The sequence below is a fragment of the Marmota marmota genome, unplaced genomic scaffold (assembly GCF_001458135.2).
Source record: "Marmota marmota marmota unplaced genomic scaffold, marMar, whole genome shotgun sequence".
Classification (NCBI taxonomy): Eukaryota; Metazoa; Chordata; class Mammalia; order Rodentia; family Sciuridae; genus Marmota; species Marmota marmota.
The window spans coordinates 1,044,123-1,052,787 of NW_026000327.1; the positions used below are offsets into that span (position 1 = coordinate 1,044,123).

At 46.2% G+C, this 8,665-nt stretch overlaps 1 protein-coding gene across 1 annotated transcript in view; it reads right to left on the reverse strand.

The window, feature by feature from the left end:
* The window catches only part of Tbl1x (transducin beta like 1 X-linked), a 180,059-nt gene extending 178,757 nt beyond the window's left edge, over nt 1–1,302 (reverse strand). Inside the window, exon 1 of the mRNA XM_048797384.1 lies at nt 1,150–1,302. The gene's annotated coding sequence lies outside the window, so the exon portion shown is untranslated. The remainder of the gene's footprint in view (nt 1–1,149) is intronic.
* Between the last annotated feature and the right edge of the window lie 7,363 nt (nt 1,303–8,665).

Consider the following 8,665-nt stretch of genomic DNA (forward strand, 5'->3'; position numbering starts at 1 on the left):
AAAGAGGCAGCCCCTCCCCCACGGGCGGTGGGGACTCCAGGCCTGCCCCTCCCCCCACGACTCCCCAGGAGGATCTGCGCCCCCACCTTATCGCTCGATGGGGTGGGGGGACCTGCACCCCGACAGTTTTTCACCCCAAGCCTTACCACCCCACGCCTAGGGTGGGGAAAACCCAGGCCTCTCTCTTCTTGCTCTGAGCCCTGTCCCTCACCCGTGGGGAGGACAGCAGGACTGAGGGGAACCTGGGCCTAGACCCCACCCAGTGCGAACCGAGCCTTTCTACTACTGTATTAAGAGGCTGGGCACCCGGGCCACCCCCCCACGGTTCCCAGTTTGGGGGACGGGGACCTGGGCCACGCTAGTGTTACCCTCCCCCACCTCCAAAAGAAGCCGCCCAGCTGCCCCAACAGAACCCCCTGCAACCTGCCTGAGGGTCCGTCTGTCTCGAAATGGTTTACCCCCGACGCCCAAAATTGGGGACTCAGAAGGAGCCGGGACCTCTGCAAAATACCTCCCTGGGAGAAAAGCCAGAAATACGTGAGGGAAGTCTCAAGACAACCCGGGTGGGTGCCAGAAGCTAAGGGGGAAGCGTGCGAGGAAGGGGTGATTGGGGGTACTCGAGCCCTGGGATCTCCACGCCCATGCCCCCACCTCCAGGCCTCAGACCTCGGGCATTTGCAAAGTGTTTCGTGTTGCAAGGCTTATATGGCCCAGCCCTGGTGCGCCAGACTCCCAGCGCTCCTTCCTCCTCTCCACGTTGGGGCCGACTCCCCACCACTCCCGGCCTTAATTCAATTAAAACAAATATCCGCTCCCCCTCCCCAGCACCTTTGGTGTCTGCCTCTTTGAATATTTTTTAAGTAAGTTTGCCCCTCCCTTTGGTATATAATGAGCTTCGTGTTAAGAGCCCAGTACACTCAGCAATTTATGCTATAACCTCACTTGCTCCTTCCTTGAACACTAGACCATTTGTTGTTCTGGTTGTTGGGGGAGGGGGGGACCCGAGATGAGTTTTTAAGGGGCCGGTCCTCCATCAAAAAGGCGGACCTAAAAAATCACCCTGCAAAATACTGCTGTAAAGCGTCGATGATGTAAAACGACTGTTGCTACACCATTATTAGAGCACATCAATAAAAAATACACACTTACACAGTCTCCATAATTGTGAATCAGCAGAATAGATTGTGTCTTATTATGTATCAGTTGCCATTGAAGACCCCCCAAAAGGACTTGGTGGGGCCTTCCCTGGAGCCTGCCCTTCGTTGCTCCCGGGCTCCCTGGGCTTGTGCAGACTGAGGCTGAGGTATGACATGCAATCGAAAAACGAAGGGTGCAATAGACAAACCCGAGCGAGCTCATGATGCAACCCTGTCCCGGTTACACGTGCTTCCCTTCCCCCCACCGCCTGCTGGTGGGAGCGCTGCGTTTTTTCCGCCTGTAGGGTCACATTGTGGTTGATTGATTCTCCTTTCGCCTTGCTCAGTCATTCAGATTTGGAAAGTAAATAACAAGTTGACATCATTACAGCTCTCGGCTTTACGGGGACTCGGCCCTCGGTTACCGCACACTCCTGAGTAGCCGCGCACCACCAAACCACTCCCAGCCTCCCAGCCCTGCTTAGAAAAGCCGAGCCAAACTCCGGTTAAAGAGCCTCTTTGTGTGTTTCTGTGACTTGGCAGATGCCAATCATTTAAAGTTTGGGAAGGTGGTGGAAATCCTCACCCTCCAACCAGGGCCGAGTGTGACCAGGTCTTGCATTCAGCCTTTTGTAACTCACAGCGAGAGACAGTTCAGAGTCCATCTTGCCTGTTTGGTAATATACAATAAACCCAAAGGTTATTGGATGTTAAAAGACAAGGGCGGGGTGGCGGTGTCGTGCGGCCCTGGAGCATTTACCTAGTATGTCCAAGGCTCTGGGTTCGAGCCTTGGCACCGGAAAATAAATTTTAAAAAGTCAAAGGCTTTTATTAAAGACTCATAGCACCCTCAAGGGACTTTGTAAGTCCTAAAAAAAAAAAAAAGGAAAAGAGAACCCCTTACGTTTATCACAAAATCACCAAAATTTTTCTTTCTGAAGCGCTACATGGATGGTCAGTTAGACCATTTAATTTGAGTGATGTCTTCAAGTGTGCGTGCATAAGGTGGGGAAAAGCAAGGAAATGAAGTAGATTGGGAAGGAGCAGGGTGCACTTGTGGAGAAGTGAGAAGCAAGGATTTCCACATATGCCCACCTGTGTGTGTGTGTGTGTGTGTGTGTGTGTGTGTGTGTTTTCTGAACTTTATTTACAGTTGCTATCCTTGGAGGAAGGCAGAATACAAGATTTGCTTGCAAGAAGTGCCATGAACATTCCCCCACCCCATCCCAAACAGAACCCAAAAAATTTAATTACAAGGCAGTGAGAGCCCACAATAAACATATCCTTATTTCTTTGACAAAGGATCAAAGGCCACTTGACCTTTTTAACAAATGATGCTGGAACAACTGAACATCCATATAAAAACGAAAGAACTAGAAAGGAAGGAGGGAGGGAGAGAGGGAATCTAGACACAGACCATATAATTTCATAAAAATCAACTCAAAATTGACTGTAGACCTAATGTAGAAGGCAAAGGTGTAAATCTCCCAGAAGACAACATAGAAAAATCTAGATGATCTCAGATTCACAATGAATCTCTAGATAACAACACCAAAAGCTTGATCCATGAAGGAAAATAATTAAAAAATAAGTTGGACCCCATTAAAACTTTAAAAGTCTGCAAAAGGTATTAAGAGAATGAAAAAACATCAACTGGGAGAAAATATTTGCAAAATCCATCTCTGACAAAGAGTTGTATTCAAAATATGCAAAGAACTCTTTTCCACAGTAAGAAAATAACCCAATTAATGTGCTAAAGTTGGGGCTATCACACTGAAGAGATATGGCAAAGATGCTGAGCACCATGTATCATTAGGGAAATGATAAAATAACCAGATCTCTCTCTCTCTCTCTCTCTCTCTCTCTCTCTCTCACACACACACACACACACACACACACACACATACACACACGCACACATACACACACACATTTGGCTAAAATACAAAACCTAACAATTCCAAAAGCAGACAGTGAACAGAAAAATAAGAAGTTGTATCATTGCTAATGGAAATGCAAAATTGTACAGTTACTTCAGAAGGCAGTTTGGCAGTTTCTGGCAAAGTTAAACAGTCTTGCCATACAATCAGGTTCCTTACTATTTATCCAACTAAGGTAAATACACATCCACCCAAAACTTGCACAGGAATATTTATAACAGCTTTATACATGGTTATCAAAAACTAAACACAAGTCAGATGCCCTTTAGGAAGTGAGCAGAGAAAGAAACTTGTGGCTCTTCTGTACAATGGAATACTATTCTGTAATTAAACAAACAAACAAACAAAAACATTATTAAGCCATGAAAAGCCATGGAGGTACCTCAGCTGTGTATTGCTAAGTGAAAGGAGAGAGTCTCCTGCAATATGATCCCAAACACAGGGCATGACATTCTAAGGCAATAAAACTCTACAAACAAGGCTGGGACTGTAGCTCGGTGGTAGAGAGCTTGCCTGGCCTGTGTGAGGCTCTGAGTTCCATCACCAGTACTGTAAAATCAAAAACTAGTGGCTGGTGGCCGTGGTGGCACACACCTGTAATCCCAGCAGCTCAGGAGGCTGAGGCAGGAGGATCGCAAGTTCAAAGCCAGCCTCAGCAACTTAGTGAGACCCTAAACNCAATCCCTGGTACCCCCCACCGCCCCCCCAAAAAAAGGCAAAAACTACTGAAACAATGAGAAGATGAATGGCAGCCAGGTGTTTGGGGACCAGGGGGATGACTAGGGCGAGCACAGAGGGTTTTAGGACAATTTGCTTATTTCATATGATATTTTAATGGTAGATACATGTTATTGCATATTTGTTAAAACTCAAAGAATTGCCAGGTGATATGGCACGCACCTGCAGTCCAAGTACTCAGGAGGCTGAAATCAGAGAATCATTTCAGCCCAACAAGTTCAAGGCCCACGTGGGCAAAATATTAAGACCCCCATCTGGAGGGCAGAGAAGAATACATTTTAAAACCCCATAGACTGTACAACACAAAGACTAAGCCCTAAAATACACTATGGACTGCAGTTAATAAGAATTTATCAATTCTTGTTCAGTAATTGTAAAAAAAAAAAAGTCCCACCCTAACTTAATGTGAATAATACCAGAAGCTGAAGGTGGGACAATATCAGAACACTGTATTCTCAGTTTCTCTGCAAATCTAAAACTGTTCTTAAAATACTAGGTACAGTGGCGAACACCTATAGTCCACCTACTTAAGAGGCTGAGACGGGAAGTTTGCTTAAGCCCAGGAATAGAGTCAAGCTTGAGTGATATAGCCAGATCCTGTCTCAAATTAAAAAAAAAAAAAAGTTTTTAAAATGTAGTATGTGATTTTTTTTTTTTTCAAAAGAAAGAGGTACTAAATGTCTCATGAGCTTTTTTTTTTTTTTTAACTGGGAATTGAATCCAGGGGCACTTAACTACTGAGTCACATCCCCAGACCTTTAATTTTTATTTTGAGAAAGGGTCTCACTAAGTTGCTTAGGGTCTCACTATGTTGTTGAAGCTGGCCTCAAACTTGCAATCCTCCTGCCTTAGCCTCTAAGGTTATTTCTTTAGAATGTACCATCATGCCTATTTTTGTTGAACTTTTTTTTTTAAAGATAGAGAGATAATTTTTTAATATTTACTTACTTTTTAGTTCTCGGTGGACACAACATCTTTGTTTGTATGTGGTGCTGAGGATCGAACCCGGGCCGCATGCATGCCAGGCGAGCGCGCTACCGCTTGAGCCACATCCCCAGCCCATTTTTGTTGAACTTAATGTCTAATTCTTCCATGCTCGTCTGATTTTGAAAGACTTCTGACCCTTAGGTCAATATTTGCTTCTGTGACTATCCTGTTCAGAAAGCCCTTCCAAGGATTGACCCTAAACTTCGGGTATCTACTTGCCTCTGTATTAAATTACAACCTCAGTGCTTACCCTTTTTCTTTTCTATTTTACCAACTAGACATCAGTTGCATGTCATAATTTTTAAAAAGAGAAAGAATCTTTCACCAATGCATCCTGTGATGTACCTGTTTTACCACTCCAAAGAAAGAACAGATAGTCCAAATAGGTCCTCAGGTGCAAATGGAAACACCAAAGCAAAGTCCAAAATTGTTTTAAAAGGTAATGTAATTCACTACCTTTGAGTTTCAGGGAGTGCCAAAAATGCAGTCATCAAGATACACAATACCGTGATTCCTTCCCAGTCCTGGCGATGATACCCAGGGAATCCACATGGTAGTCAAACAGTGTGTCTCTGAGCTACACGCCAGCCTATATAATGTCATACCTTAAAAATAAAAGTGAAAGGAAAACACTCCAGTGTGAACAAAATATTAAAATGTTACAAAGACGGGCTCTGATCCAGCTTTTCTTACCTAGGCCAGTCACGGTTCTGTTGGGGATATCTCCCAAGCTGTATGAAGGAGGAGCCAAGAAACCATGATTACCTGCCCTTAGGGAGCTTTTGTTTTAGGAGTCAGCAAACTTTTACCCAGATCTCCTGGAAGCCATGCCCCATGGATACCATGGCACAACTACTTACTTACTTTCTGGCCTGATATAGAAAAAGTTTGCTGCTGAGCACATTGGCTCGTGCCTGTAATCCCAGCTGCTCAGGAGGCTGAGGCAGGAGCATCTCAAGTGTGAGGCCAGACCAGGCAACTTAGATAGACCCTGCCTGAAAAGAATATAAAAAGAACTAGGGTGCAGATCAGCCCAGCTTGCCTGAAGCCCTGGGTTCCCCCCAGTACCAAGGAAGGAAGGAAGGAAGGAAGGAAGGAAGGATGGAAAAGGGTGCTGATCCTTGTTCTAGGAGAGACTAAATGATTTAATAACCCTCCTGTAACTTGTTAACTTCCTCCTAAGAAAGTGCACACTGTGTGTGTGTGTGTGTGTGTGTGCGCCTGCTCGTGCATGTGTGTTTTAATTTCAAAATGAATTAAATTAAGGATCTTAAAAATATTTGATAAAAAGGGACAGGAAAATGATAGTTCCAAAGAAGGACCAAGTGTCCTTAGGAATCAGCGCCTCGGTTTGGCAGTTGAACTGCATCCTAGAAGGGCATTAGTGACCGGAGTCTGGGGCAGGACCACCCTGGCACACAGGGCCACAGTCACTGCAAAGACATCAGCACATGCCATGTGGCTGAGGGAGGGAAAGCCTGGCAAAGGACAGGAGTCACTGAGACACTGGGGGCAGCGCAGGATCGGAGGGAACCGCGCCCGTTTCCCATCTGACAAGGTGTCTCTGATTTTCTGAACATTTCAGAACACCCTCACTGAGTGTCTTAGTGACGTATCAAGTGCTTGAAGAGAAATCATCAAGTTCATGTTCATTGTTCCAAGGAGCGGGAGGATGTAGGATCCGAAGAGCAGGAGAAGCTGAGTAAGGCCCAGGAAGGCAGGGACTCTCGGAGGTAAGTGGCCACAGTCCTCCTGCTGTGGCTGCAACAATTCCACACTCAGTGGCTGTAACAGCAGCAGCTTGTCATCTCACAGGGGTGACGGTCAGAAGTCCCACGGGGTCTCTCTGGATACGATAGATCATTTTATGAGTAACATGTTTGGGCCATGGGTTGCCCAGATATGGGACAGAACAGTCCACAGGGCTGTTTCCAGAAGAGGTCAGCATTTGAACTGATGGACGCATAAATCCTGTGAAATCCATCAACCCGTTGAGCAACTGGACAGAACTGAGATGAAGGAGGTTTGGCTTCACCGTCCCTCTGCCTGACCGCTGGAGCTGCACCCAGTATCTTCTGCACTCAGGAGGTCCTTGTCCTCGAGCCTGCACATCTACCCAGGAACCTGCACCATGAGTTCTCCTCTCCCAGCTTTTGAACCAAGCCACCAGCCTCACTGGCTCGCAGCTCACAGACAGAAGACTGTGGGAGTGCTCAGCCTCCATCGCCTCGAGAGGCAAGACCTGGGCATCCATCTTCTTGTATCCGTCTGTCTCTGCCTCTCCCTCCGTCTCTGTCCCTCTCTTCTCTCTCTCTACTTCTATCTACTGGCTCTCCTCCTCTGGAGGAACTGACTGATCCACTGGGCTGATATCAGGAGGAGCACATCCCTTCTCCGCTCCTGTCTTCTACCTTTAAAGGTCCTATATAACTCAGGATGTATAAGCTGTATGCTATGGTTTGAAAGGGGTTGCCGCCCCCCGATTAATGCAGGAGTTTAATCCTCAAAGCCATACATTAACAGCGTTAAGAGAATGGAAATTTAACCCCACTTTGTTTTCTAGAGGTGGAGCCTGTGGAAAGTGCCTAGGTTTAGATAAAGTCACTAGAGTAGAACAGTCATGATCGACTCCTGGTGACTTCATAAGAAGAGAAACAGAGACCCAAGGAGACACACACACACACACACACACACACACAAATACACTCCCACCATGATCTGACACTGCCAAAGGGAACCAACAGAGATATGCTGTTTGGACTCCCAGCCTGCAGAACTAGGAGCTATATAACCCTTCTTTCTTGATAAACTAGTCTGCCTCAGGAATAGCATTATAGTCATGAAAACTCACCAATATATTGTATAATGCAGGATCATTTGTTGCCAACTTCTTCCTTTTAGCTACATCTGCAAAGTCCCTTTTACCATGGGAAGTAAAAGAAGTGACATCTTTAGAGGCTTCAAGGAATAGGGTATGGATCTGTTTAGGGACACAAATCTGGCTCTTCTGATTCCAAAACCCATGATAGGCAACACCTACCGTGTTGTGGGCGTTGCCTCTTAAAAACTCCAGGACCCGTCTCTCACCATGAAACAAACCTAAAACCAGAAAAACCAAAAACTGCTCTGTGTTTGCTCAAAACGCACAAGACAGGCAAGAGCTCCAGGGTTTTTGCCCCCTAAATAACACCTGGCTGTTACCTATAGAGACACAGGGGATGATAAGTTTCCAAAGGCCATTCTCGTCCTGCCTTTCCCAATTTCGTGATAAGGAGTTAGGGCTCTCTTCCCTTTGTTTGCACTCTGCGGCTCCTATGTAACTCTCGGAGAGAAGGAGAGAAGGAGAAAAAAATGACTTTATAAATAGTTCCTGCCCCAAAATCATCTCCCACACAGTCAGCTCGACACCACGCTGACAAAGAGAATCCTTCCAGAGGCACGGGGGAAACTTACCTGGGAGCGCAACGCTCTGTTTTTCTCCAAGGCCTTTGTCAGAAAGCCACTTAGATGTTGTTGCTCTTCCGAGGACGTCAGCAGCCATTTGATAAGATCAGATGTACATGTCCTGTGCACACGGACCCCACAAGCTCAGGGCTACCCAGGCGCCCAGGCGACAGGAAGCCCAGCTCCTCACCACAACCTGCACTCAGCCTGTGCTCCTAGCTGCACCTGTCTCTATTCATAAAGTGCTTTTCTTTGCTTTTTCGGTGCTAAGGACTGACCCCAGGGCCTCAGGCATTTTGATGAGGGTTCCGGTTCAAGGCCACCGATTTGTTGAAATTCACAGACTTGAGCTTCAGTGAGAACTGAATTATACCTGCACGAACTTGAATGTGAAAAAAGAAAGGGAGAAGGGAGGGAGGG